Here is a 15,881-nt window from a genome sequence, read left to right as displayed (position 1 = left end):
CACGTGGGCCCCACCCGGAAATCACGTGGGCCCCACGGGGAAATCACGTGGGCCCCCAGGGAAAATCACGTGGGCCCCCAGGGGAAATCACGTGGGACCAACGGGGAAATCACGTGGGCCCCACGGGGGAATCACGTGGGCCCCACGGGGAAATCACGTGGGCCCCCAGGGGAAATCACGTGGGCCCCACGGGGAAATCACGTGGGCCCCACGGGGAAATCACGTGGGCCCCACCCGGAAATCACGTGGGCCCCACAGGGAAATCACGTGGGCCCCACCCGGAAATCACGTGGGACCCACGGGGAAATCACGTGGGCCCCATCCGGAAATCACGTGGGCCCCCAGGGGAAATCACGTGGGCCCCACGGGGAAATCACGTGGGCCACACGGGGAAATCACGTGGGCCCCACCCGGAAATCACGTGGGCCCCACGGGGAAATCACGTGGGCCCCCAGGGAAAATCACGTGGGCCCCCAGGGGAAATCACGTGGGACCAACGGGGAAATCACGTGGGCCCCACGGGGGAATCACGTGGGCCCCACGGGGAAATCACGTGGGCCCCCAGGGGAAATCACGTGGGCCCCCAGGAGAAATCACGTGGGCCCCACGGGGAAATCACGTGGCCCCTCAGGGGAAATAACGTGGGCCCCCAGGGGAAATCACGTGGGCCCCACGGGGAAATCACGTGGGCCCCCAGAGGAAATCACGTGGGCCCCACGGGGAAATCACGTGGACCCCACGGGGAAATCACGTGGGCCCCACCCGGAAATCACGTTTGCCTCACGGGGAAATCACGTGGGCCCCACCCGGAAATCACGTGGGCCCTACGGGGAAATCACGTGGGCCCCACGGGGAAATCACGTGGGCCCCACCCGGAAATCACGTGGGCCCTACCCGGAAATCACGTGGGCCCCACGGGGAAATCACGTGGGCCCCCAGGGAAATCACGTGGGCCCCACGGGGAAATCACGTGGGCCCCCAGGGGAAATAACCTGGGCCCCCAGGGGAAATCACGTGGGCCCCCACGGGGAAATCTCGTGGGCCCCAAGGGGAAATCAGGTGGGCCCCACGGGGAAATCACGTGGGCCCCACGGGGAAAACACGTGGGCCCCAACCGGAAATCACGTGGGCCCCACGTGGAAATCACTTGGGCCCCACCCGGAAATCACGTGGGCCCCACGGGGAAATCACGTGAGCCCCCAGGGGAAATCACGTGGGCCCCCAGGGGAAATCACGTGGGCCCCACGGGGAAATCACATGGCCCCACGGGGAAATCACGTGGGCCCCACCCGGAAATCACATGGGCCCCACGGGGAAATCACGTGGGCCCCACGGGGAAATCACGTGGGCCCCCTGGGGAAATCACGTGGGCCCCCAGGAGAAATCACGTGGGCCCCTAGGGGAAATCATGTGGGCACCACGGGGAAATCACGTGGGCCCCACCCGGAAATCACGTGGGCCCCCCGGGGAAATCACGTGGGCCCCACCCGGAAATCACGTGGGCCCCACGGGGAAATCACGTGGGCCCCCAGGGGAAATCACTTGGGCCCCCAGGCGAAATCACGTGGGCCCAACGGGGAAATCACGTGGGCCCCCGTGGGGAAATCACGTGGGCCCCCAGGGGAAATCACGTGGGCCCCACGGGGAAATCACGTGGGCCCCCACGGGGAAATCACGTGGGCCCCACGCGGAAATCATGTGGGCCCCACGGGGAAATCACGTGGGCCACACGGGTAAATCACGTGGGCCCCACCCGGAAATCACGTGGGCCCCACGGGGAAATCACGTGGGCCCCCAGGGGAAATCACGTGGGCCCCACGCGGAAATCATGTGGGCCCCACCCGGAAATCACGTGGGCCCCACGGGAAAATCACGTGTGCCCCCAGGGGAAATCACGTGGGCCCCACGGGGAAATCACGAGGGCCCCACCCGGAAATCACGTGGACCCCCAGGGGAAATCACGTGGGCCCCCAGGAGAAATCACGTGGGCCCCACGGGGAAATCACGTGGCCCCTCAGGGGAAATAACGTGGGCCCCCAGGGGAAATCACGTGGGCCCCACGGGGAAATCACGTGGGCCCCCAGGGGAAATCACGTGGGCCCCCAGGGGAAATCACGTGGGCCCCACGGGGAAATCACGTGGGCCCCACACGGAGATCACGTGGGCCCCACCCGAAAATCACGTGGGCCCCACGGGGAAATCACGTGGGCCCCCAGGGGAAATCACGTGGGCCCCACGGGGAAATCACGTGGGCCCCCAGGGGAAATCACGTGGGCCCCACCCGGAAATCACGTGGGCCCCACCCGGAAATCACGTGGTCCCCACGGGGAAATCACGTGGGCCCCACGGGGAATCACGTGGGCCCCCAGGGGAAATCACGTGGTCCCCACGGGGAAATCACGTGGGCCCCACGGGGAAATCACGTGGGCCCCCAGGGGAAATCACGTGGGCCCCACGGGGAAATCACGTGGGCCCCACGGGGAAATCACGTGAACCCCACGAGGAAATCACGTGGGCCCCCAGGGGAAATCACGTGGGCCCCCAGGTGAAATCACGTGGGCCCTACGGGGAAATCACGAGGGCCCCACGGGGAAATCACGTGGGCCCCCAGGGGAAATCACGTGGGCCCCACCCGGAAATCACATGGGCCCCACCCGGAAATCAAGTGGGCCCCACGGGGAAATCACGTGGGGCCCACGGGGAAATCACGTGGGCCCCCAGGGGAAATCACGTGGGCCCCACGGGGAAATCACGTGGGCCCCCAGTGGAAATCACGTGGCCCCCACCCGGAAATCACGTGGGCCCCACCCTGAAATCACGTGGGCCCCACGGGGAAATCACGTGGGCCCCCAGGGGAAATCACGTGAGCCCCCAGGGGAAATCACGTGGGACCCACGGGGAAATCACGTGGGCCCCACAGGGAAATCACGTGGGCCCCACCCGGAAATCACGTAGGCCCCACGGGGAAATCACGTGGGCCCCACGGGGAAATCACGTGGGCCCCAACCGGAAATCACGTGGGCCCCACGGGGAAATCACGTGGGCCCCACCCGGAAATCACGTGGGCCCCCAGGGGAAATCACGTGGGCCCCCAGGGGAAATCACTTGGGCCCCCAGGGGAAATCACGTGGGCCCCACGGGGAAATCACGTGGGCCCCCTGGGGAAATCACGTGGGCCCCCAGGGGAAATCACGTGGGCCCCCAGGGGAAATCACGTGGGCCCCCAGGGGAAATCACGTGGGCCCCACGGGGAAATCACGTGAGCCCCAGGGGAAATCAAGTGGGCCCCACAGGGAAATCACGTGGGCCCCACTGGGAAATCACGTGGGCCCCACGGGGAAATCACGTGGGCCCCACGGGAAAATCACGTGGGCCCCACCTGGAAATCACGTGGGCCCCACTGGGAAATCACGTGGCCCCCAGGGGAAATCACGTGGGCCCCCACGGGAAATCACGTGGGCCCCACAGGGAAGTCACTTGGGCCCCGAGGGGAAATCACGTGGGCCCCCAGGGGAAATCACGTGGGCCCCACGGGGAAATCACGTGGGCCCCACGGGGAAATCACGTGGGCCCCACGGGGAAATCACGTGGGCCCCACGCGGAAATCACGTGGGCCACACCCGGAAATCACGTGGGCCCCTCGGGGAAATCACGTGTGCCCTCAGGGGAAATCACGTGGGCCCCACGGGGAAATCACGTGGGCCCCAGCCGGAAATCACGTGGGCCCCCCGGGGAAATCACGTGGGCCCCACGGGGAAATCACGTGGGCCCCCAGGGGAAATCACGTGGGCCCCACGGGGAAATCACGTGGGCCCCATGGGGAAATCACGTGGGCCCCACCCGGAAATCACGTGGGCCCCACGGGGAAATCACGTGGGCCCCCAGGGGAAATCACGTGCGCCCCCAGTGGAAATCACGTGGGCCCCACGGGAAATCACGTGGGTCCCACGGGGAAATCACGTGGGCCCCCAGGGGAAATCATGTGGGCCCCATCCGGAAATCACGTGGGACCCCAGGGGAAATCACTTGGGCCCCACCCGGAAATCACGTGGGCCCCACCCGGAAATCACGTGGGCCCCACGGGAAATCACGTGGGTCCCACGGGGAAATCACGTGAGCCCCCACGGGAAATCACGTGGGCCCCACGGGGAAATCACGTTGGCCCCCAGGGGAAATCAGGTGGGCCCAACGGGGAAATCACGTGGGCCCCACGGGGAAATCACGTTGGCCCCACCCGGAAATCACGTGGGCCCAACGGGGAAATCAAGTGGGCCCCCAGGGGAAATCACGTGGGCCCCCAGGGGAAATCACGTGGGCCCCCAGGGGAAATCACGTGGGCCCCACAGGGAAATCACGTGGGCCCCACCCGGAAATCACGTGGGCCCCACCCGGAAATCACGTGGGCCCCCAGGGGAAATCACGTGGGCCCCATGGGGAAATCACGTGGGCCCCCAGGGGAAATCACGTGGGACCCACGGGGAAATCACTTGGGCCCCCAGGGGAAATCACGTGGGCCCCCAGGGGAAATCAGGTGGGGCTCACGGGGAAATCACGTGGACCCCCAGGGGAAATCACGTGGGCCCCACGGGAAAATCACGTGGGCCCCCAGGGGAAATCACGTGGGCCCCCAGGGGAAATCACGTGGGCCCCCAGGGGAATTCACGTGGGCCCCACCCGGAAATCACATGGGCCCCACCCGGAAATCACGTGGGCCCCAGGGGGAAATCACGTGGACCCCACGGGGAAATCACGTGGGCCCCACCCGGAAATCACGTGGGCCCCACGGGGAAATCACGTGGGCCCCCAGGGGAAATCACGTGGGACCCCAGGTGAAATCACGTGGGCCCCCAGGTGAAATCACGTGGGCCCCACGGGGAAATCACGTGGGCCCCACACGGAGATCACGTGGGCCCCACCCGAAAATCACGTGGGCCCCACGGGGAAATCACGTGGGCCCCCAGGGGAAATCACGTGAGCCCCCAGGGGAAATCACGTGGGCCCCACGGGGAAATCACGTGGGCCCCATAGGGAAATCACGTGGGCCCCACCCGGAAATCACGTAGGCCCCACGGGGAAATCACGTGGGCCCCACAGGGAAATCACGTGGGCCCCACCCGGAAATCACGTGGGCCCCACGGGGAAATCACGTGGGCCCCACCCGGAAATCACGTGGGCCCCACGGGGAAATCACGTGGGCCCCCAGGGGAAATCACGTGGGCCCCCAGGGGAAATCACGTGGGCCCCACGGGGAAATCACGTGAGCCCCAGGGGAAATCAACTGGGTCCCACGGGGAAATCACGTGGGCCCCACTGGGAAATCACGTGGGCCCCACGGGGAAATCACGTGGGCCCCACGGGAAAATCACGTGGGCCCCACCGGGAAATCACGTGGGCCCCACTGGGAAATCACGTGGGCCCCACCCGGAAATCACGTGGGCCCCCAGGGGAAATCACGTGGGCCTCACAGGGAAGTCACTTGGGCCCCGAGGGGAAATCACGTGGGCCCCCAGGGGAAATCACGTGGGCCCCACGGGGAAATCACGTGGGCCCCACGGGGAAATCACGTGGGCCCCACGGGGAAATCACGTGGGCCCCACGCGGAAATCACGTGGGCCACACCCGGAAATCACGTGGGCCCTTCGGGGAAATCACGTGTGCCCTCAGGGGAAATCACGTGGGCCCCACGGGGAAATCACGTGGGCCCCATCCGGAAATCACGTGGGCCCCCAGGGGAAATCACGTGGGCCCCACGGGGAAATCACGTGGGCCCCCAGGGGAAATCACGTGGGCCCCACGGGGAAATCACGTGGGCCCCACGGGGAAATCACGTGGGCCCCACCCGGAAATCACGTGGGTCCCACGGGGAAATCACGTGGGCCCCCAGGGGAAATCACGTGCGCCCCCAGTGGAAATCACGTGGGCCCCACGGGAAATCACGTGGGTCCCACGGGGAAATCACGTGGGCCCCCAGGGGAAATCACGTGCGCCCCCAGGGGAAATCACGTGGGTCCCCAGGGGAAATCACGTGGGCCCAACGGGGAAATCACGTGGGCCCCACGGGGAAATCACGTTGGCCCCACCCGGAAATCACGTGGGCCCAACGGGGAAATCACGTGGGCCCCCAGGGGAAATCACGTGGGCCCCCAGGGGAAATCACGTGGGCCCCACAGGGAAATCACGTGGGCCCCACCCGGAAATCACGTGGGCCCCACCCGGATATCACGTGGGCCCCACCCGGAAATCACGTGGGCCCCCAGGGGAAATCACGTGGGCCCCACGGGGAAATCACGTGGGCCCCCAGGGGAAATCACGTGGGCCCCACGGGGAAATCACCTGGGCCCCCAGGGGAAATCACGTGGGCCCCCAGGGGAAATCACGTGGGGCCCACGGGGAAATCACGTGGGCCCCCAGGGGAAATCACGTGGGCCCCACGGGAAAATCACGTGGGCCCCCAGTGGAAATCACGTGGGCCCCCAGGGGAAATCACGTGGGCCCCCAGGGGAATTCACGTGGGCCCCACCCGGAAATCACGTGGGCCTCACGGGGAAATCTCGTGGGCCGCCATGGGAAATCACGTGCGCCCCCAGGGGAAATCACGTGGGCCCCACGGGGAAACCACGTGGGCCCCCAGGGGAAATCACGTGGGGGCCCAGGGGAAATCACGTGGGCAACATGGGGAAATCACGTGGGCCCCACGGGGAAGCCACGTGTGCCCCGAGGGGAAATCACGTGTGCCCCACGCGGAAATCACGTGGGCCCCACCCGGAAATCACGTGGGCCCCACGGGGAAATCACGTGGGCCCCCAGGGGAAATCACGTGGGCCCCACGGGGAAATCACGTGGGTCCCACCCGGAAATCACGTGGGCCCCCAAGGGAAATCACGTGGGCCCCACGGGAAAATCACGTGGGTCCCCAGGGGAAATCACGTGGGCCCCTCGGGGAAATCACGTGGGCCCCACGGGGAAATCACGTGGGCCCCACCCGGAAATCACGTGGGCCCCACGGGGATATCACGTGGGCCCCCCGGGGAAATCACGTGGGCCCCACCCGGAAATCACGTGGGCCCCACCCGGAAATCACGTGGGCCCCACGCGGAAATCACGTGGGCCCCACGGGGAAATCACGTGGGCCCCCAGGGGAAATCACGTGTGCCCCACGCGGAAATCACGTGGGCCCCCAGGGGAAATCACGTGGGCCCCACCCGGAAATCACGTGGGCCCCACGGGGAAATCACGTGGGCCCCACGGGGAAATCACGTGGGCCCCACGGGGAAATCACGTGGGCCCCACGGGGAAATCACTTGGGCCCCACGCGGAAATCACGTGGGCCCCACGCGAAAATCACGTGGGCCCCACGGGGAAATCACGTGGGCCCCGCCCGGAAATCACGTGGGCCTCACGGGGAAATCTCGTGGGCCCCCAGGGGAAATCACGTGCGCCCCCAGGGGAAATCACGTGGGCCCCACGGGGAAACCAAGTGGGCCCCCAGGGGAAATCACGTGGGGGCCCAGGGGAAATCACGTGTGCCCCATGGGGAAATCACGTGGGCCAAACGGGGAAATCACGTAGGCCCCACGGGGAAAGCACGTGGGCCCCACCTGGAAATCACGTGGGCCCCACCCGGAAATCACGTGGGCCCCACGGGGAAATCACGTGGGCCCAGAGGGGAAATCACGTGGGCCCCCAGGGGAAATCACGTGGGCCCCATGGGGAAATCACGAGGGCCCCACCCGGAAATCACGTGGGCCCCCAGGGGAAATCACGTGGGCCCCCAGGGGAAATCTCGTGGGCCCCCAGGGGAAATCACGTGGGCCCCACGGGGAAATCACGTGGCCCCTCAGGGGAAATCACGTGGGCCCCCAGGGGAAATCACGTGGGCCCCACGGGGAAATCACGTGGCCCCTCAGGGGAAATCACGTGGGCCCCCAGGGGAAATCACGTGGGCCCCCAGGGGAAATCTCGTGGGCCCCACGGGGAAATCACGTGGGCCCCACGGGGAAATCACGTGGCCCCTCAGGGGAAATCACGTGGGCCCCCAGGGGAAATCACGTGGGCCCCACGGGGAAATCACGTGGCCCCTCAGGGGAAATCACGTGGGCCCCCAGGGGAAATCACGTGTGCCCCACGGGGAAATCACGTGGGCCCCCACGGGGAAATCACGTGGGCCCCACGGGGAAATCACGTGGGCCCCACCCGGAAATCACGTGGGCCCCACGGGGAAATCACGTAGGCCCCACGGGGAAATCACGTGGGCCCCACGGGGAAATCACGAGGGCCCCACGGGGAAATCACGTAGGCCCCACGGGGAAATCACGTGGGCCCCCAGGGGAAATCTCGTGGGCCCCACCCGGAAATCACGTGGGCCCCACGGGGAAATCACGTGGGCCCCACGGGGAAATCACGTGGGCCCCCAGGGGAAATCACGTGGGCCCCACCCGGAAATCACGTGGGCCCCACGGGAAAATCACGTGGGCCCCCAGGGGAACTCACGTGGGCCCCACGGGAAAATCACGAGGGCCCCACCCAGAAATCACGTGGGCCCCCCGGGGAAATCAAGTGGGCCCCCAGGGGAAAACACGTGGGCCCCACGGGGAAATCACGTGGGCCCCACGGGGAAATCACGTGGGCCCCCAGGGGAAATCACGTGGGACCCAGGGGGAAATCACGTGGGCCCCCGGGGGAAATCACGTGGGCCCCACCCGGAAATCACGTGGGCCCCACGGGGAAATCACGTGGGCCCCACGGGGAAATCAGGTGGGCCCCACGGGGAAATCACGTGGGCCCCACGGGGAAATCACGTGGGCCCCAGGGGAAATCACGAGGGCCCGCAGGGGAAATCACGTGGGCCCCACGGGGAAATCACGTGGGCCCCCAGGGGAAATCACGTGGGCCCCAGGGGGAAATCACGTGGGCCCCCGGGGGAAATCACGTGGGCCCCACCCGGAAATCATGTGGGCCCCACGGGGAAATCACGTGGGCGCCACCCGGAAATCACGTGAGCCCCACCCGGAAATCACGTGGGCCCCACGGGGAAATCACGTGGGCCCCAGGGGAAATCACGAGGGCCCGCAGGGGAAATCACGAGGGCCCCACGGAGAAATCACGTGGGCCCCCAGGGGAAATCACGGGGGCCCCACGGGGAAATCACGTGGGCCCCCAGGGGAAATCACGGGGGCCCCAAGGGGAAATCACGTGGGCGCCACCCGGAAATCACGTGAGCCCCACCCGGAAATCACGTGGGCCCCACGGGGAAATCAGGTGGGCCCCACGGGGAAATCACGTGGGCCCCCAGGGGAAATCACGTGGGCCCCAGGGGGAAATCACGTGGGCCCCCGGGGGAAATCATGTGGGCCCCACCCGGAAATCATGTGGGCCCCACGGGGAAATCACGTGGGCGCCACCCGGAAATCACGTGAGCCCCACCCGGAAATCACGTGGGCCCCACGGGGAAATCAGGTTGGCCCCACGGGGAAATCACGTGGGCCCCCAGTGGAAATCACGTGGGCCCCAGGGGAAATCACGAGGGCCCGCAGGGGAAATCACGAGGGCCCCACGGGGAAATCACGTGGGCCCCCAGGGGAAATCACGGGGGCCCCAAGGGGAAATCACGTGGGCCCCACGGGGAAATAACGAGGGCCCCCAGGGGAAATCACGTGGGCCCCCTGGGGAAATCACGTGGGCCCCCAGGGAAAATCACGTGGGCCCCACGCGGAAATCACGTGGGCCCCACCCGGAAATCACGTGGGCCCCACGGGGAAATCACGTGGGCCCCCAGGGGAAATCACGTCGGCCCCACAGGGAAATCACGTGGGTCCCACCCGGAAATCACGTGGGCCCCCAGGGGAAATCACGTGGGCCCCACGGGTAAATCACGTGGGTCCCCAGGGGAAATCACGTGGGCCCCTCGGGGAAATCACGTGGGCCCCACGGGGAAATCACGTGGGCCCCACCCGGAAATCACGTGGGCCCCACCCGGAAATCAAGTGGGCCCCACGGGGAAATCACGTGGGCCCCACGGGGAAATCACGTGGGCCCCCAGTGGAAATCACGTGGCCCCCACCCGGAAATCACGTGGGCCCCACGGGGAAATCACGTGGGCCCCACCTGGAAATCACGTGGGCCCCTCGGGGAAATCACGTGGGCCCCACGGGGAAATCACGTGGGCCCCACCCGGAAATCACGTGGGCCCCACGGGGAAATCACGTGGGCCCCACAGGGAAATCACGTGGGCCCCACCCGGAAATCACGTGGGCCCCACGGGGAAATCACGTGTGCCCCACCCGGAAATCACGTGGGCCCCCAGGGGAAATCACGTGGGCCCCCTGGGGAAAACACTTGGGCCCCCAGGGGAAATCACGTGGGCCCCACGGGGAAATCACGTGGGCCCCACGGGGAAATCACGTGGGCCCCACCTGGAAATCACTTGGGCCCCACGGGGAAATCAGGTGGGCCCCACGGGGAAATCACGTGGGCCCCCAGGGGAAATCACGTGGGCCCACTGGGGAAATCACGTGGGCCCCATGGGGAAATCACGTGGGCCTCACGGGGAAATCACGTGGGCCACACGGGGAAATCACGTGGGCCCCCAGGGGAAATCACGTGGGCCCCACCCGGAAATCACGTGGGCCCCACGGGGAAATCACGTGGGCCCCCAGGGAAAATCACGTGGGCCCCCAGGGGAAATCACGTGGGCACCCAGGGGAAATCACGTGGGCCCCACGGGGAAATCACGTGGGCCCCACCTGGAAATTACGTGGGCCCCACGTGGAAATCACGTGGGCCCACGGGGAAATCCCGGGGGCCCCCAGGGGAAATCACGTGAGCCCCACGGGGAAATCACGTGGGCCCCCAGGGGAAATCACGTGGGCCCCACGGGGAAATCACGTGGGCCCCACGGGGAAATCACGTGGGCCCCACCCGGAAATCACGTGGGCCCCACGGGGAAATCACGTGGGCCCCACCCGGAAATCACGTGGGCCACACGGGTAAATCACGTGGGCCCCACCCGGAAATCACGTGGGCCCCACGGGGAAATCACGTGGGCCCCCAGGGGAAATCACGTGGGCCCCACGCGGAAATCACGTGGGCCCCACCCGGAAATCACGTGGGCCCCACGGGAAAATCACGTGGGCCCCCAGGGGAAATCACGTGGGCCCCCAGGGGAAATCACGAGGGCCCCACCCGGAAATCACGTGGACCCCCAGGGGAAATCACGTGGGCCCCCAGGAGAAATCACGTGGGCCCCACGGGGAAATCACGTGGCCCCTCAGGGGAAATAACGTGGGCCCCCAGGGGAAATCACGTGGGCCCAACGGGGAAATCACGGGGGCCCCCAGGGGAAATCACGTGGGCCCCCAGGGGAAATCACGTGGGCCCCACGGGGAAATCACGTGGGCCCCACACGGAGATCACGTGGGCCCCACCCGAAAATCACGTGGGCCCCACGGGGAAATCACGTGGGCCCCCAGGGGAAATCACGTGGGCCCCACGGGGAAATCACGTGGGCCCCCAGGGGAAATCACGTGGGCCCCACCCGGAAATCACGTGGGCCCCACCCGGAAATCACGTGGGCCCCACCCGAAAATCACGTGGGCCCCCAGGGGAAATCACGTGGGCCCCCAGGGGAAATCACGTGGTCCCCACGGGGAAATCACGTGGGCCCCCAGGGGAAATCACGTGGGCCCCCAGGGGAAATCACGTGGGCCCCACGGGGAAATCACGTGGGCCCCACGGGGAAATCACGTGAACCCCACGAGGAAATCACGTGGGCCCCCAGGGGAAATCACGTGGGCCCCACGGGGAAATCACGTGGGCCCCCAGGGGAAATCACGTGGGCCCCACCCGGAAATCACGTGGGCCCCACCCGGAAATCACGTGGGACCCACGGGGAAATCACGTGGGCCCCACGGGGAAATCACGTGGGCCCCACGGGGAATCTCGTGAGCCCCCAGGGGAAATCACGTGGGCCCCACGGGGAAATCACGTGGGCCCCACCCGGAAATCACGTGGGCCCCACGGGCAAATCACGTGGGCCCCACGGGGAAATCACGTGGGCCCCACCCGGAAATCACGTGGGCCCCACGGGGAAATCACGTGGGCCCCCAGGGGAAATCACGTGGGCCCCACCCGGAAATCACGTGGGCCCCACCCGGAAATCACGTGGGACCCACGGGGAAATCACTTGGGCCCCACGGGGAAATCACGTGGGCCCCACGGGGAATTCACGTGGGCCCCACCCGGAAATCACGTGGGCCCCACGGGGAAATCACGTGGGCCCCCAGGGGAAATCACGTGGGCCCCACGGGGAAATCACGTGGGCCCCACGGGGAAATCTCGTGGGCCCCACCCTGAAATCACGTGGGCCCCACGGGGAAATCACGTGGGCCCCACGGGAAAATCACGTGGGCCCCACCGGGAAATCACGTGGGCCCCACGGGAAAATCACGTGGGCCCCACCGGGAAATCACTTGGGCCCCACCCGGAAATCACGTGGGCCCCACCCGGAAATCACGTGGGCCCCACCGGGAAATCACGTGGGTCCCACGGGGAAATCACGTGAGCCCCCACGGGAAATCACGTGGGCCCCACGGGGAAATCACGTTGGCCCCCAGGGGAAATCAGGTGGGCCCAACGGGGAAATCACGTTGGCCCCACGGGGAAATCACGTTGGCCCCACCCGGAAATCACGTGGGCCCAACGGGGAAATCACGTGGGCCCCCAGGGGAAATCACGTGGGCCCCCAGGGGTAATCACGTGGGCCCCCAGGGGAAATCACGTGGGCCCCACAGGGAAATCACGTGGGCCCCACCCGGAAATCACGTGGGCCCCACCCGGAAATCACGTGGGCCCCCAGGGGAAATCACGTGGGCCCCACGGGGAAATCACGTGGGCCCCACAGGGAAATCACGTGGGCCCCACCCGGAAATCACGTGGGCCCCACCCGGAAATCACGTGGGCCCCCAGGGGAAATCACGTGGGCCCCACAGGGAAATCACGTGGGCCCCACCCGGAAATCACGTGGGCCCCACCCGGAAATCACGTGGGCCCCCAGGGGAAATCACGTGGGCCCCACGGGGAAATCACTTGGGCCCCCAGGGGAAATCACGTGGGCCCCCAGGGGAAATCACGTGGGGCCCACGGGGAAATCACGTGGACCCCCAGGGGAAATCACGTGGGCCCCACGGGGAAATCACGTGGGCCCCCAGGGGAAATCACGTGGGCCCCCAGGGGAAATCACGTGGGCCCCACGGGGAATTCACGTGGGCCCCACAGGGAAATCACGTGGGCCCCACCCGGAAATCACGTAGGCCCCACGGGGAAATCACGTGGGCCCCACAGGGAAATCACGTGGGCCCCACCCGGAAATCACGTGGGCCCCACCCGGAAATCATGTGGGCCCCACGGGGAAATCACGTGGGCCCCACGGGGAAATCACGTGGGCCCCCAGGGGAAATCACGTGGGCCCCACGGGGAAATCACGTGGGCCCCCAGGGGAAATCACGTGGGCCCCCAGGGGAAATCACGTGGGCCCCACGGGGAAATCACGTGGGCCTCAAGGGGAAATCAGGTGGGCCCCACGGGGAAATCACGTGGGCCCCACGGGGAAATCACGTGGGCCCCAACCGGAAATTACGTGGGCCCCACGGGGAAATCACGTGGGCCCCACCCAGAAATCACGTGGGCCCCACGGGGAAATCACGTGGGCCCCCAGGGGAAATCACGTGGGCCCCCAGGGGAAATCACGTGGGCCCCACGGGGAAATCACGTGGGCCCCACGGGGAAATCACGTGGGCCCCACCCGGAAATCACATGGGCCCCACGGGGAAATCACGTGGGCCCCACGGGGAAATCACGTGGGCCCCCTGGGGAAATCACGTGGGCCCCCAGGAGAAATCACGTGGGCCCCACCCGGAAATCACATGGGCCCCACGGGGAAATCACGTGGGCCCCACGGGGAAATCACGTGGGCCCCCAGGGGAAATCACTTGGGCACCCAGGGGAAATCACATGGGCCCCACGGGGAAATCACGTGGGCCACCTGGGGAAATCACGTGGGCCCCCAGGGGAAATCACGTGGGCCCCCAGGGGAAATCACGTGGGCCCCACGGGGAAATCACGTGAGCCCCAGGGGAAATCAAGTGGGCCCCACAGGGAAATCACGTGGGCCCCACTGGGAAATCACGTGGGCCCCACGGGGAAATCACGTGGGCCCCACGGGAAAATCACGTGGGCCCCACCGGGAAATCACGTGGGCCCCACTGGGAAATCACGTGGCCCCCAGGGGAAATCACGTGGGCCCCCAGGGGAAATCACGTGGGCCCCACAGGGAAGTCACTTGGGCCCCGAGGGGAAATCACGTGGGCCCCCAGGGGAAATCACGTGGGCCCCACGGGCAAATCACGTGGGCCCCACGGGGAAATCACGTGGGCCCCACGGGGAAATCACGTGGGCCCCACGCGGAAATCACGTGGGCCACACCCGGAAATCACGTGGGCCCCACGGGGAAATCACGTGTGCCCTCAGGGGAAATCACGTGGGCCCCACGGGGAAATCACGTGGGCCCCATCCGGAAATCACTTGGGACCCCAGGGGAAATCACTTGGGCCCCACCCGGAAATCACGTGGGCCCCACCCGGAAATCACGTGGGCCCCACGGGAAATCACGTGGGTCCCACGGTGAAATCACGTGAGCCCCCACGGGAAATCACGTGGGCCCCACGGGGAAATCACGTTGGCCCCCAGGGGAAATCAGGTGGGCCCAACGGGGAAATCACGTGGGCCCCACGGGGAAATCACGTTGGCCCCACCCGGAAATCACGTGGGCCCAACGGGGAAATCACGTGGGCCCCAAGGGGAAATCACGTGGGCCCCAAGGGGAAATCACGTGGGCCCCCAGGGGAAATCACGTGGGCCCCACAGGGAAATCACGTGGGCCCCACCCGGAAATCACGTGGGCCCCACCCGGAAATCACGTGGGCCCCCAGGGGAAATCACGTGGGCCCCACGGGGAAATCACGTGGGCCCCCAGGGGAAATCACGTGGGCCCCACGGGGAAATCACTTGGGCCCCCAGGGGAAATCACGTGGGCCCCCAGGGGAAATCACGTGGGGCCCACGGGGAAATCACGTGGACCCCCAGGGGAAATCACGTGGGCCCCCAGGGGAAATCACGTGGGCCCCCAGGGGAAATCACGTGGGCCCCCAGGGGAATTCACGTGGGCCCCACCCGGAAATCACATGGGCCCCACCCGGAAATCACGTGGGCCCCACGGGGAAATCACGTGGACCCCACGGGGAAATCACGTGGGCCCCACCCGGAAATCACGTGGGCCCCACGGGGAAATCACGTGGGCCCCACGGGGAAATCACGTGGGCCCCCAGGGGAAATCACGTGGGCCCCCAGGTGAAATCACGTGGGCCCCACCGGGAAATCACGTGGGCCCCACCCGGAAATCACGTGGGCCCCCAAGGGAAATCACGTGGGCCCCACCCGGAAATCACATGGGCCCCACCCGGAAATCAAGTGGGCCCCACGGGGAAATCACGTGGGGCCCACGGGGAAATCACGTGGGCCCCCAGGGGAAATCACGTGGGCCCCACGGGGAAATCATGTGGGCCCCCAGTGGAAATCACGTGGGCCCCACCCTGAAATCACGTGGGCCCCACGGGGAAATCACGTGGGCCCCACGGGGAAATCACGTGGGCCCCACCCGGAAATCACGTGGGCCCCACCCGGAAATCATGTGGGCCCCACGGGGAAATCACGTGGGCCCCACGGGGAAATCACGTGGGCCCCCAGGGGAAATCACGTGGGCCCCACGGGGAAATCACGTGGGCCCCCAGGGGAAATCACGTGGGCCCCCAGGGGAAATCACGTGGGCC

The sequence above is a fragment of the Ovis canadensis genome, chromosome 25 (assembly GCF_042477335.2).
Source record: "Ovis canadensis isolate MfBH-ARS-UI-01 breed Bighorn chromosome 25, ARS-UI_OviCan_v2, whole genome shotgun sequence".
In the NCBI taxonomy this organism is placed as follows: Eukaryota; Metazoa; Chordata; class Mammalia; order Artiodactyla; family Bovidae; genus Ovis; species Ovis canadensis.
This window is presented reverse-complemented; position numbering follows the sequence as displayed.